The sequence below is a fragment of the Myotis davidii genome, unplaced genomic scaffold (assembly GCF_000327345.1).
Source record: "Myotis davidii unplaced genomic scaffold, ASM32734v1 scaffold62, whole genome shotgun sequence".
NCBI lineage: Eukaryota > Metazoa > Chordata > Mammalia > Chiroptera > Vespertilionidae > Myotis > Myotis davidii.
Genome location: NW_006295180.1, coordinates 2560453 through 2574113, shown reverse-complemented (window position 1 = coordinate 2574113; position 13661 = coordinate 2560453). Strand labels below are relative to the sequence as shown.

At 47.6% G+C, this 13661-nt stretch overlaps 1 protein-coding gene and 1 long non-coding RNA gene across 2 annotated transcripts in view; both read right to left on the bottom strand.

The window, feature by feature from the left end:
* Positions 1-13661, bottom strand: part of GFOD1 (glucose-fructose oxidoreductase domain containing 1) — a 109778-nt gene that overhangs the window by 84042 nt on the left and 12075 nt on the right. The window lies entirely within an intron of this gene.
* LOC107184097 lies at positions 3242-6916 on the bottom strand. Its single transcript, XR_001514919.1, has 2 exons — positions 5662-6916; positions 3242-3606 (listed from the first exon to the last, which is right to left on the bottom strand). It is a non-coding gene; the product is annotated as an uncharacterized LOC107184097 (long non-coding RNA).

The window sequence follows — 13661 nt, the reverse complement described above, 5'->3', positions numbered from 1 at the left end:
GCGGGGGGCGCGCGGTGAGGGAAGAGACTGGACAAAAATCGTGCACCTATGGATGAGGACAGTGGGTGGGGAGTGAGGGAGGAGAGTGGGTGGGAACTGGGAGGAGGGGAGTTATGGGGGGAAAAAAGAGGAACAAATGTAATAATCTGAACAATAAAGATTAAAAAAAAAAAAAAAGGAGGATATATTCCCTTCTCCCTCCAGGCCCTTCTGCACTGCCACCCTAGGGGTCTTCTAATGCAGGGCTGGTGGGTCACTCCTCACTCCCAGAGAACGGCTGCTCCTTGGGTAGTGTGAAAACCCTTTGCTGTGCTAAGCTGCGTCTCCCGCTTTGTTCCTGACCACAGCCTGAACTCAGGGCACCCTCCCTGAACCCACCGTGCCCCCTCCTGGTGCTGCCCATCGGCTCACACTGCTTCCTCACCAGGAAAGCTCTCCCACTAAAGCTTCGCTCATACATCACCGCTTCTGCAAAGTCCCCCTTTGTGCCGCCACACCTGTCCCCTCTGAGACCCCATGGAAGTTACCCAAGGCCAGCACAGCCCTGTCACTCTGTCACAGCATCTCCCGAGGGACTGTATCCCCTGGAGGGCAGGGACCCCAATTCACTCTGCTTCTAACAGACTCAAGATAAGCAACTTCTGAATCGCATCTGAGCTGCCCTCAGGAATCCCAGGGGCCTCCCGGGAGCCACCAATTAGTGGTGTTGGATGGGAGTTTCTAAAGGAGAAAAGAAGGGAATTGGATCAATGTTCTGGCTGGCACCAGATCCTGCCTTAGTTTTCATTTCCCACCTCTCGTGGTGATGGGCACCAGCGATGCCCATGTCCATGGGTGCACACGGTGAGTCACCCATGCACCTGGGACACAGGGGTCACCTTGAGCTGGTCATGCCTGAGGTCGGGAGGCAGCAGAGCGGTGTAAGAGGCCAACAGCACATTCACATTGTGACTTTGACAGTCTGTTTTGTTGTGTTTTTGTATAATGTCTACTTTTGATCTCCTAACATGTCCCTTTGGAAGCAGGAAGTCCATGTCGACATGTATGGAGTCCCCATTATATCCCTGGCCGAGTGTCTTGTTCACGGTGGGCCCTCCATCAGCGCTGCTCTCGTGACCATCACGGGCAGCCCTCAGGCTCCTGGTGTCACTGAGCCGGAGCCTCACCAAGGGCCTCTGCCCTCCCCGTTCAGCCCCCACATGTGTCATGCCGCCATTGGGAACACCCTGGATCTCCCGAGGCCCTACCACAGCTGTGATTCCTCCAGCACAGCCTCAATGGCTAATGAGTCAGCGCAGCCTCCCCCATGTTTGTCCATCCATGGCCAGCTCACATCTTCCACCCTCCAGAGCAGGGCGGTACCACTCTGCCCTCACATTGCCCATTCCTCCTTCAGCAGCTGTTTCCTGTCAGCCGAATCTGCGATGGTGTGCTGTTGATTTTCCCTTTATCTGGTATGTATGAGGTACACCCTTTCCCTCACCATAAATTCCTCCCTCTGACTTCAGAGAGAAGAATGCTCCTCCTCCATCATTCCATCCCACCCCACCTCCACCAAGGATGCCAGCAAGCACAGGGCTGTGTCCCACCTCTCGGAGTGATGGGCAATAAGGATGCCAATGAGTGCCTCACATTCCATCTGCGAGTACCAAGGACTGTGCAGTGAGTCACCAAACCCCCGGGGCACTGCAGGCCCCTCCCTCTTGTCAGGCCTGACACTGAGAAGCAGCACAGCAGTTTAATGGCCTGAAGGGCAGGTGCAGGTTCTGATGCTGGCAGTTGCTAGCTGTGTACCCCTGGGTGAGTTACTTAACCTCTCTGTTTCTCCATCTGCAAATGAAGCTAATCACTTCCTCAGAGTGTGGTGGTAAGAATTAAGTGATATTCCTGGTACATGACACCTATTACACTTTTAACAAAAGAGGTTGCCTTTCTGTGTAGGAGGAGCTGACATGGCTCATCTTGAGTGCTCATTATCTAGTCACAGAAAAAAAACAGAAGTGAATGAGATAAATTCTTTTAGCAGCCTGGAGCCATTTATTCCTTTGGGAGCTGGTGATCTTGTTCCCATTTCTGAATGTCATGAATTAGGGCTCTTCCCAGACATAATTTCTGTCCCTCTGTTTACCCCTCCCATCAGAGCCAAAATGAATTGGCAGAACACCTCAGATCAGTTGCTGGCTCAGCACAAATGAGCAGGCTATGAGCTTCCCACCTCTCTCCTTCAGTCCTCTCAGCCATGAGGACCTGGGAGAAGAAATCATTTCCTGACAAGTAAAATAAGCTGAGTTATATGTTCTGCCAAAGCCCCTCAAGGTTGACTCTGACTACCAGAACTCTCTGAGACCCAGTGAGAAAAAAATCACACCCCTCCTTTCCTGGGCCCCTTCATCTTTTCATAAGGGCCTTGAGGTCAATGCCAACTCCTAGAAGTCTGTCCTCCAAACCTCAAATGTACGCGTTAGCTTTGCAAACAACAAAAACGAACCAATGCACCCTGAGGGTAACTTATGCACCGGGTTTCCCACTGTCGGCTTCCTTTTGGCCATTACATCTGCCTAGAGCCGTGGTCGGCAAACTGCGGCTCGCGAGCCACATGCGGCTCTTTGGCCCCTCTTCCTAAGCCGTAGGAGTACCCTACTTAAGTTAATAACAATGTACCTACCTATATAGTTTAAGTTCAAAAAATTTGGCTCTCAAAAGAAATTTCAATCATTGTACTGTTGATATTTGGCTCTGTTGACTAATGAGTTTGCCGACCTCTGGCCTAGAGGGAGGTGTCTAGAAGAAAGCAACTGAGGAAAGCGAAGCACCTCATGTTCAGGCTGCAAATGCCATCCAAGGAGCTCAGCAAGTCGGTGAAGATGGGCTGCTAAGATTTCATCAGGCAGAAAGCATCTCTGTTTTCAAACTGTCAAGTCACACAGGTGAGCAATTAAGCCACTGAAAGGAAGAAGGGAAAGGTTTCTGAAGGATCATTTACAAATGCAAAGCACATTATCTGAACACCGCCTGGGGCATTTAATTAACTACATGCCCCAGGTAAGCGTTTAGCCGACCTTTTCCTACCCACCAGGACCCGGAAAGGTGGAGCCGAGTCCAGCCTTCAGTTGCAGGGCTGCATGGGAGACCTGACGGTCAGGAACAGGACGGGACAGGGAGTGTGTGGGGTGGGGCTCGATGCCTACAGTCAGAGGCAGAAGCAGGGCAGTATCCCAGATCCACCATAGGAGTCACTAGCCACAGGCAGCTACTTACATTTAAATTAATGAAAACCGAACACAATTTAAGGTTCAGCTTCGCCTGAGCCACACGTGTGGCTACTTAAATTGAAATGCATTGAAATGGAATGAAATGTAAAATTCAGTTCTTCATTCGCACTAGCCACATCCTGCTCAACAGCCACCTGGGCCAGCAGTCCCCACATTGGACAGCAGTGCTGAACAGACGGTGCCCACCACCACGGGAGCTCTGCTGGGCACGCTGCTCCAACGGCCCTCCAAGCTCTTTCCTCTCCACCAGGATTTGGGTCTCGTTTTTACCACAGGTATCGTCCATTAAGCATTGTGAAATCAGCTCAGCGGGACAGGACCAGCTTTCCTCCTTCTTAATGAAACAGAAGAGAAACTATCATAGTGCATTACATGCCAATGAAATAAAAGTAAGTTCCAGGTCATAAATCTGTTTTAATTTTATGCCACTTTATTTACACACACACACACACACACACGTTATCTATAGCTATACCTTTATAGTTATGTATCTACTGGGCCACGATGTGTTTCTTCCTATGGCTCAAGGTCAAAAGAAGTTAGACGCCCTGCTCTACAGCGTGCTCCTTGTCTACAGACATTTGGGTACTTTTGCCCCCGCTCATCTTCCCCTTTTTGGGGTGACTCAAATCACAAGAGAGTGAGGCAGAGTGCCTGCTGCACAGCTCCACACATGGGTTTTCCTCCAGACCTGATTTTCCCCATGTGCTCTGCCCTGTAATCATTTAGCCTGGGCATGCAGCCAGGCAACTGGAAGGATCCAGACACTAATCTGGGCTCCAGTGCCCACAGGGGTAGGGGCAGGGGCAGAGGAGAGGCAGACAGACCCACAGTGAAGCTCACACCAATTCTGTGGCCTGTGAAGTCTGGCCCTTCTATATTGACAGCAGAACAAAGATGAGTCAGAGCATCATTCCCCCTTCCCCCAAAGGTTAAGAAGAGCCTAGAAGTCATTCTTGCTCCCTTAGCCCACAGCTCCATCCTCTCCAGCTATAGTCCCCAAAGGCCAAAAGAAACTGGAAAACCACTCCCCTCATAGTGATGGTTAATTTTATGTTAGGTCCTGGAACCCAGATATTTGGTCAAATGATATTCTAGATCAGTGGTTCTCAACCTGTGGGTCGCGACCCCTTTGGGTATCAGACGACCCTTTCACAGGGGTCACCTAAGACCATCGGAAAACACATCGATAATTACATATTGTTTTTGTGATTAATCACTATGCTTTAATTATGTTCAATTTGTAACAATGAAAATACATCCTGCATATCAGATATTTACATTACGATTCATAACAGTAGCGAAGTTACAGTTATGAAGTAGCCATGAAAATAATTTTATGGTTGGGGGTCACCACAACATGAGGAACTGTATTAAAGGGTCACAGCATTAGGAAGGTTGAGAACCACTGTTCTAGATGTTTCAGCAAAAGCAGTTTTTAGATGAGATTAAATTTAAATAGCAGACTGGAGTAAAGCAGGTTATTCTCCATAACCGGCGAGAGGCTCATCTAATCAGTTGAAAATCTTAATAAAAAAAAAAAAGAGTGATTTCCCCTAAAGAAGAGGGAATTCTGCCAGCAGACTGTCTTCAGACTTGAACTGCAACACTGACCTTTCCCTGGGTCTCCAGCCTGCTGTATGGCCCTGCAGATCTCAGACTTGCCAGTGTCCACAGTGCATAGTCAATTTCTTAAAATTAATATTTTTACACACACACACCCTATTGTTGTGTCTCTCTGGAGAACACAATCAGATTCTACGCAAAGCAAGCCCCCTCACTGTCCCAGGGGCTCTCCAACGCCACCTCCTCTGCGCAGCACTGCTGCTAGTTCTGTGCTCATTTCGTAGTACAGTGGCTGTGCCACATTTTTGCAAACAGAATTATTGTGCCTTGTACCACCGCTCCTATTTGGATCCTAAACCTTGTTACTAAAGCTTGGTCTGTAAGCCAGCTGGATCAGCAACCCTGGAAACTTGTTAGAAATGCAGAATCTCGGGCCCCACCCAGACCTAAGGACTCCAAGTCTGCATCTTAACAAGATGGTCAGATTATGTTAAAGTTTGAAAAGCACTCTTTTGTTTTATTTTTTAAATAAATTACCTTTTTATTTTTTAAATGCCAACCCAAGGATATTTTCCCATTGATTTTAGAGAGAGTGGAAGAAAGAGGAAAAGACAGAGAGAAATATCGATGTGAAAGAAACACACTGATTGGTTGCCTCCTACACACGCAGGTACATGCCCTTGACCGAATCAAACCCAGGACCCTTGGTCCAAAGGCCAACGCTCTATCCACTGAACCGAACCAGTTAAAGCGAGAAGCACTCTTTTAAACAAAACTCCTTAACCTTGAGAAACATTTAAAAATACCATTGCCTAATTCCTACCCTCTTACGTAATTGCTCTGAAGTGCAGCCTGCATGTCAGTATGTTCGAAATCTTCCTGGGTGCCCGATGTGCAGCTGGGCTGAACCACTGTAAATGAACCCCTCATGTTTTTAAGAGGAATTGGGTCCGGCAATGTTAGGAAACTGTGTCAGGCCACAACGTAAGGTAGCATCAAGAAGAGGACCCCATCAAGGCTCCTTTCTCTCTAAAAATGTCAAGGAGAGAGAAAGAGATCCATATGCACTATTAGCAGATGTAAAACGAAACCGGGTCATCCAACACCCATCTGATGCAGGACACTGTCAGCACACCAAACGTCTCCTCAGCAAAGAACCCGCAGGGCTCTCTATGAACACAAAGATCCTCTGAGTTTAGACTGGATCTCAGGAACCTCCCTATTGATGATGAGCCTCAAACCCGGAAACTGAGTGTAAATTAGTGCTGGGAAAGACATGAGCCACCCTCCACCACCACCACCACCCCCTCTTCTAGGGCAACCCAAAACATCCCCCACGGACACAGATCCTGCCTCAATCGGCTTCTTCATTTTCTGCTGGCCCCTGAGTCTTTGCTCATGTAACTCTGTGGAAGCTACAGGATGATATTATTGTGCCTTCTTAGTGTTCCCAGATGGCGTGGGTTTTCCACCTGAGTTAGGAGGTAACAGGGAGAAAAGATGGGAGAAGTAAACAGTTACTTTCCTTTCAAGACCCTCCCTAGGGTTTGTCTTTATGCCAACCTGTGGGGTCTACTCACTCCTCTGCCAGGGGGATGATCAGTAACAACAAGCTTCCCACACACAATGCATTCATGTCACATCTCTACCTTTTATGGTGACGACACGCAGAGGGGGCCCGACTTGGACGGACACTGGCATGACAAGCAGCTGCACCCAGCCAATGACTCAAGTGTGACAGGGTGATTCTCTGTGGTCTCCCTCCCTCTGGTCTCCTGTAGACTGTCCCCACTACAATTTCTGGTCTGGAGTGGCTTGGAATGAACCTCCCTTTGATCTGCTGCTGACAGTGCAGTAGTTCTTCTTGGGCAAAACTACATCTTTCCTTAGTGCAGTGGAGCACCATCTGCTTAATGGGGCACCTGCCGAAAAGCTAACCCCAACACCCACTGTGCCCAGAAGTTGTACCAAACACCACTAAACTCCTAACTTGACAGCGGGTAGTAGCAACTACCCATACAGATGTGTTCTCAGCAGTGACATTAAAGGGGAAAAATCCACACCATCATGGGCACAGTGCACACCCTCATACACACATACACACAGATGTACACACAAACTGCCGACTAAGCAGCTATCACACTAAGCCACACCATCCATGCCACTTTGTCCCCAGAATGCAAGCATCGCCTCCCTTGAAGATAAAGGAAAGACTTCTTCCTGCTATAAAGGAGACCTGTGTGTGTTTGTATAACAGATTTAACAGATATACACACACACACACATACACACACACACACACACATACACACAAAAAAAGGCTGATCAACCAGTTGACAGCAATGGTAATAATACAGCACTTAAAAATATTTACCAAACCAAATCATTTTTTCCCAGCCAGTGCCAAGTCTTTAAAGTGAGTTACTGGAAAGAGACCAAGGGTGTACACCAAGCATGTCAAACTTGCGGCTGGCGGGCCAAGGCATGCGGCCCACGAGGCATGCGGCCCACCAGCTGCGAGTTTGACATGCCTGGTGTACACACAGAGAGAAAGGACCATGTGAGGACATGGGGAAAAGATGGCCATCCGCAAGTCAAGGAGATAGGCCTCAGAAAATTCCAAAATTGCCAGCATCTTGATCTTAGACTTCCAGCCTGCAGAACTGTGAGAAAATAAATGTCTGTTGCTTAAGTTAAAAAATAAAAAAAAAAAACAGTAAAGTAAGTTATTGGACTAGATGGATAAGGTGGGAACTGGCAGAGACTCATAAACCCACTCTGGCGCCTGCATTTTATGGGTAAGGAAATGAAAGTCTAGAGAGGTGAGGTCACTTGCCCAAGGCCACACAGCCAATTACTGGTAGTGTCAGGACAAGAACAGCCTGTCCAGGCTCCCAGACCAACACCCTATGGCTGCCCCACATCGCCATCCCAGATAGCAGTTCCGGCAGACGTGATGCATTTTCTCAGAACAAGGGTTCTGAAGGCACTCACCATCCACACCAGCACAGGTCTGGCTAAAAAGAAAAGTCCCTGCAAAGAAAAGGGGACATGAACGCTGGACATGTTGCAGTGCGCCATTCCCGTTTTCTTTGGAAGGCTAGAGCCAACAAGAGCTTTTCTTCCCACCCATGAGGCAGGGGCCAGGCTGGGACCTCACCAGCCCTTTCCAGCGGCATGTGGGTCTGGCTACGCAAGGTTAGAATTACAAACAAATTACCATACAACCAAGGAGCTTACGGCTTGTTCCCAAATTCAGAGTCACATCCAATTATCCCCTGGAACAATAGCCAAGTCCTGGACCTTTAAACACCTACTTCCACTTCCTGGAGGACCCCCGTGCCCCTCGGCCACTGCTAGAATAACTTCTGCTCCACCATAACGTCTGCAGGTGCCTGGGACAGCTGTCCCAGATTCAAAGCATCACAGAATGCAAGAACTGGAGAGTCAGCCCAGCCAAACAATTTGTCCCACGTTATCGTCTCTTTCTTTTGAAAAATACATTTTTTCCATTCAGATCATAGTTTCAAAAAAATGAAAATGTGGAGAAGAAAAAAAATCAAATCCCACAATCCCATAATAACCATCATTAGTATTTGGGCTTATTACCTATCAGATTTTAATTTTCTGGGCATGTGTGTTTTAAACAAGGCTACCATGATATACAAATATTTCTTTTTTCTTTTTCTTTACCTATAATTATATCATTTAAAAAATCCCTCTATTGGCTAGTCTTCCTATATATCATTCCAATGGCTATTATTTAATCAACTGTATTTACCATATTTTCCTAACCATTTCCCTACTGTGGACCATTCGTGTTTGTTTCTAGTGCTTCAGAAATATAAATAAGATTTCACTGAACACTCTTTTGTACACAGGTATTTTCACAGTTATTGTTTGAGGTAATTTCCATAGGCGAGCTTCCCAGAAGTCAGCCTCTGTTTTCCTCAGTGTTGGAGAAACTCACGCCCCGAGTGACTAAATATCTGAGAAGGGAAAAGGAACACTCTCTAAAGTCCAGAGTCCGGTCCTGACTCGGCTCTCATGGATCGGCTGTGTGACCAACAAGCCACTCAACTCCTGAAACTCGGTTTCCATTGGGCATTAGAGAAAGGTCCCTCCAGGCCTGTCTTGCTGTTCTGATTGCCAGGAGTATTCTCCCTCCACGATTCTCACCCGCTTCCATGAGATGCCCGATCATTCACTTTCTACTCTGTGGTTCACATCAGCTGCTTTTCATCTCAGGAAAGTGACTTCTCAAAGCCTGCGGGGGTGGGGGAGGGGGTGGGGGGGAAAGAGGGTGTAGATGAAGCGTAGGGTATGCAAACCCTGGCAGCAGTCTCTTGTTCTGACACCGCTTCTGAATCCAGGTCAGCTGTGGAATTCAACAGACCCTGCCTCATACCTGGGAGTGTTGACCACAGCATATTGTGACAATGATACACACACAAAGGCCTGCACTTGGGGACCTCCCAGAATTCAGTCCTGCGGGGGAAGGAGCTGGTTTGTGTCTCCTATCATGGTGCTCTGGGACAGTAAAGAGGCCTCTGCCACATCCCTAGCAGATCCCTGCAGGTACAAACACTGCAGAGCACACCGGAACAAAAGAAGGAATGCAGCAGTACTCTCCTTTCTATCTGAACCTCCCCACAGTCTGCCATTGATTGTTGGCCTTTAAAACATGGGTTAGCCCTGGCCACGTGGTTCAGTTGGTTGGAGTGTCGTCCCATACACCAAAGGGTTGTGGGTTCGATTCCTAGTAAGAGCACATACCTAGATTGCAGGTTCAATTCCCAGTTGGGGTGCATACTGGAGGCAACTGACTGATGTTTCTCTCTCACATCGATGTTTCTCTCTCTCTCCCCCAACCCCTTCCTCTCTAAAAAAAAATCAACAAAATCATATCCTTGGGTGAGGATTTTAAAACAAAGAGTTCTAATCAGTAGAGAAGGGAAGATAATTAAGTAACATTTTTCCCAATTTTTCAACATCCTGTTTGACACGTGCAGTTCCTCATGCCACTGCCTCCTGGGTTATGGAATTAGATGGTGTGGCTCCAGTTCAGTCATTTCCCCCTTTTCATACGTCGTCTGTGAAAAACGTACGGCCTTTGCACAGTGATAAAGAAGAACAAACCAGGACCACGGACTCTGCAGCATGTTGTGGGGACAAACACACAGCTTTACAGTCAGACAAACCTATGTCGAATTCTGATTCCACTTCTTTTCAGCTGGGTGAACCTAACAAAATACACAATTTTTCAGAAACAAAGATACCACTGCAAAGACCTACAATTATTTTACTGACTTGAAAGAAAAGTCTCTGCCAATTAAATTATTCCATGACTTTGACTGTAAGACAAATCGATTTTAGATTATAAAGTGTGAAAAAATGTCTTTGAATCAATGATATTTAGCCTCTCTCCAGCTAAACTTCTCAGTTGTAAGATGGACATGCTAAATGCCCACCTTGAAGGCTGGATGGGAGGTGGGAATGAGATGACACTGACCATGCCTGACATGCACCTGGTATGCAGTAAGTAGTTGTGAAATGTTAGTTCTTCTCATTTCCAAAGGGATGGGTAGGTTCTGGATAAATTACAAGGTCTTCCAGAGAAGATATCAGATTATACATCTTTGACCTCTTCTCACCTCCCATGATCTAAACAGCGGTCGCCAACCTTTCGGACCTCACGGACCCCTGGTTGGCGACTGCTGATCTAGAATATTGCCATACACATTGTAAGCACTCGGTACATGGGTGATGAATATAAATGAACTAGTTGACAACTGACAAATACCCAAGCAGGGGCCCCCTTTGGAGGGTGGGCCCATGCAATCCCACTGGCCTCCCCAGCCCTGGAAGGCATGAGCACAGCTATCAGTATCATCCTGGCCGTGGGGGCTGCAAAGGAGAAAAGCAAATGACAGCTGCTCGCTGCACATCCCCTGTGAACTCCCGGTGCGCACAGCTGTGGACCACAGCCCACAGTACCTGGGTAAGCACAAGTAGCTACATTGCAGTCTCAGTTCCAGACAAATGCAGCATTGTGGCATCCCTGGGCTCCCAGGGAAAGCCAGGCCGCCTCTGTGCCCTAGATGTGAAAGGCTGTGCATATCAAGTCAGACAGGCTACATCCCCATGGGCCCTAAACCTGTCCCCCAGGGCTCCCAGAGAGCATTATTGTGTGACATAAACAAATGTCCCACGTGGGTGGTGCTGGAAGGAGCAGACGTTCAGGCAAACAGAACCGTGAGGCGCTTTCCCCTCAGTGTCCATACCTGCTCTGTGTTCCCCTCTGGTGCCCTAGCTCTCCTGGAAAAGGGGAAGAGGCAGGGCCAGGGAAAGAATCTCATTTTCCACCGCCCACTTTTCATTATTCATAATCACGTAGGAGGTGAGAGGAGCTGCCAATGACAAATTTTTTCTCCAGCTAAGACAGAAGAGATGATTTATTGTACACATGTTACATGCAGCCACAACTGAGAACAGAACAGTCCATAATGTCACTGGTCCAGGGCAAAGGACCAAAGGGGACTGTTTGTGTAAGAGCAGGTGGGTCTCTCAAAAGGTGGTCGTAGCAATCAGATGACATGTATGTTCTAGATCCATTGAGAAGTTCTATACAGCAGGCATGCAGTCCAACAATTGGTACCCGTGTCCCTGGCCTCTGGCTGCCCTTATTTCTGCTCCTGTGGCTTCCATGGGTGCACAAGCTGGGCTTTACGTAGACCTCTCCCTCACTTTCCTCTTTCGCGTTCCAGTCTGACATTCGTTTTTTCCTCCACTTGGCTCTCATGGCACTGAGGTTTCTAAGAAGATGGTGCTAAGGCCCAGAGGCCAATGGCACATTGAAATAACAAGTAGCACAAGACCCTTACTTTGACCTGGACTTCAGTCAAGAGGCCTTCTGTGGAGACACACTCGGCTGTGTGTCACACCCTCACACACGCACATTCACTTCTCCCTCCAAGCTCCCATGTTACATGCAGCCACAACTGAGAACAGAACAGTCCATAACGTCACTGGTCCAGGGCAAAGGACCACTAGCTGGAACTCCAGTCATGAGTGTTCACACAAATGGATATTGCTCTCACAAAGTGAATAGGACTTGGGGGAGGGGGGGAAGCAATAATAATTAGGAAAATAGTAATTGCCTATTTGTTGAGCCTTTCCCCCTGGATAAAGAGAAGGGGGAGCGGAGAGATGAGGAAGTCAGTAGGAGCCCTCCTTCCTCAGAGTCACACAGTGTTGGCAACAGGGTAGAAAGCAACCGTCCTGTGAAGTCGGTCTTCCCTCAGGAACCGGCTTGTGAGTGTCCGCTCAGGTTCTCAAGGGACTCAAAGGCCTGCCTCTCGTCCCCTCCCACCACTGCACTCCTTTGCTTCTGTGCTTTTGGCAAAAGGAAGGAAAGCCTTTCAGCTTTGCTGAGAGGGCTGAGGAAAAATCTCTCAGGAGCAAAAGCTGCTCTGGTCAGTCAGCCTCATCCATGCCATCTGCTGCCTGAAGTACCTGTGATGGCCCCAAGGTGGGCAGGAGTGTCATTTTTTCCCAACATGTAATGAGGATTTTAGGAAACTTCCCATACACATCTCCTTCTTATTAATAATAAAGTAATGACCACCCCTTGTTAAACCTGTACTAAACACTTAGGACACACCAATATTCTAGCGTGTAGATGCCCTATCATCCTATAACTGAGAGAAAACAAAACATATCCAAAAGTCTGAAATTCTCAAAAATCCATGTTCAGATTGAGCATAAGTAACCACTATGCTCCCTGCTGAGTCTCCAGCCTCGAGATTAGTGCCATGAGATAGAACATCCGGCGATGATGGGAATGCCCTGTGCTGCTCTGTCCAGCATGGCAGCCACCAGCCCGCCACACGGGGCCTTTGAGCACTCGCAATGTGACTAGGGCTACTGAGAAACTGGGTTCTTTATTTTATTGTTTTAATTTATGTACGTTTAATGGCTACTGTATTGTAAAGCACAGATCTAGAGAGTGCCTGGTATATAGCTGGTGCTCAATAAATATTTGCTCAAGGGAAGAATGAATGGATGGATAGTAGCGGCTCACCATAATAAGTTCTGATTAAGCAGGATTCTCATGTTTATTGAGCTCTCACTCTAAACAAATCCCTGTTTAAGTCAGCAACCTTCGGAGCTAGGTACTTTCATTATCTCTGTTTTAAAAATAAAGAAATGAGGCTCAGAAAAGTAGAGAACCCACAGACATATAGGACATGGCAGGATTGAAGCCAGAATCCAAACCCAGGCAGCCTCTTAAAACTGGTCAACTTTTCCACTGATGAAAAAAGTGCCTCATTTTATTTTCTACAGGGTGACATCAAATTCAACAAGGAACTTTTCCTTTGGAATAGAGCAATAAAGATACACAGTGTGTCTTGTCTGGGAGCTTTTAGAAGCCTACCCAGCCCTAGCTGGTTTGGCTCAGTGGATAGAGCCGTCGGCCTGTAGACTGAAGGGTCCTCGGTTCGATTCCAGTCTAAGGGCACATGCCCGGGTTGCAGGCTCCATCCCCAGTGGGGGGGCATGCAGGAGGCAGCCAATCAATGATTCTCTCTCATCATTGATGTTTCTATCTTCTCTCTCCCTCTCCCTTCCTCTCTGAAATCAATAAAAATGTATATGTTAAAAATAAAAATATTTAGAAGCCTACCCAGTGCACTCACTCACTCATCATTGTCGACTGACTATATGATGCCAAGCCAAGAACTATTTACTCCACCAGCGTGGCGATTCCCTGAAACCACCTCCCAGGACAGCAGAGAACTCGGCAGCAGCCTCACAATCTCT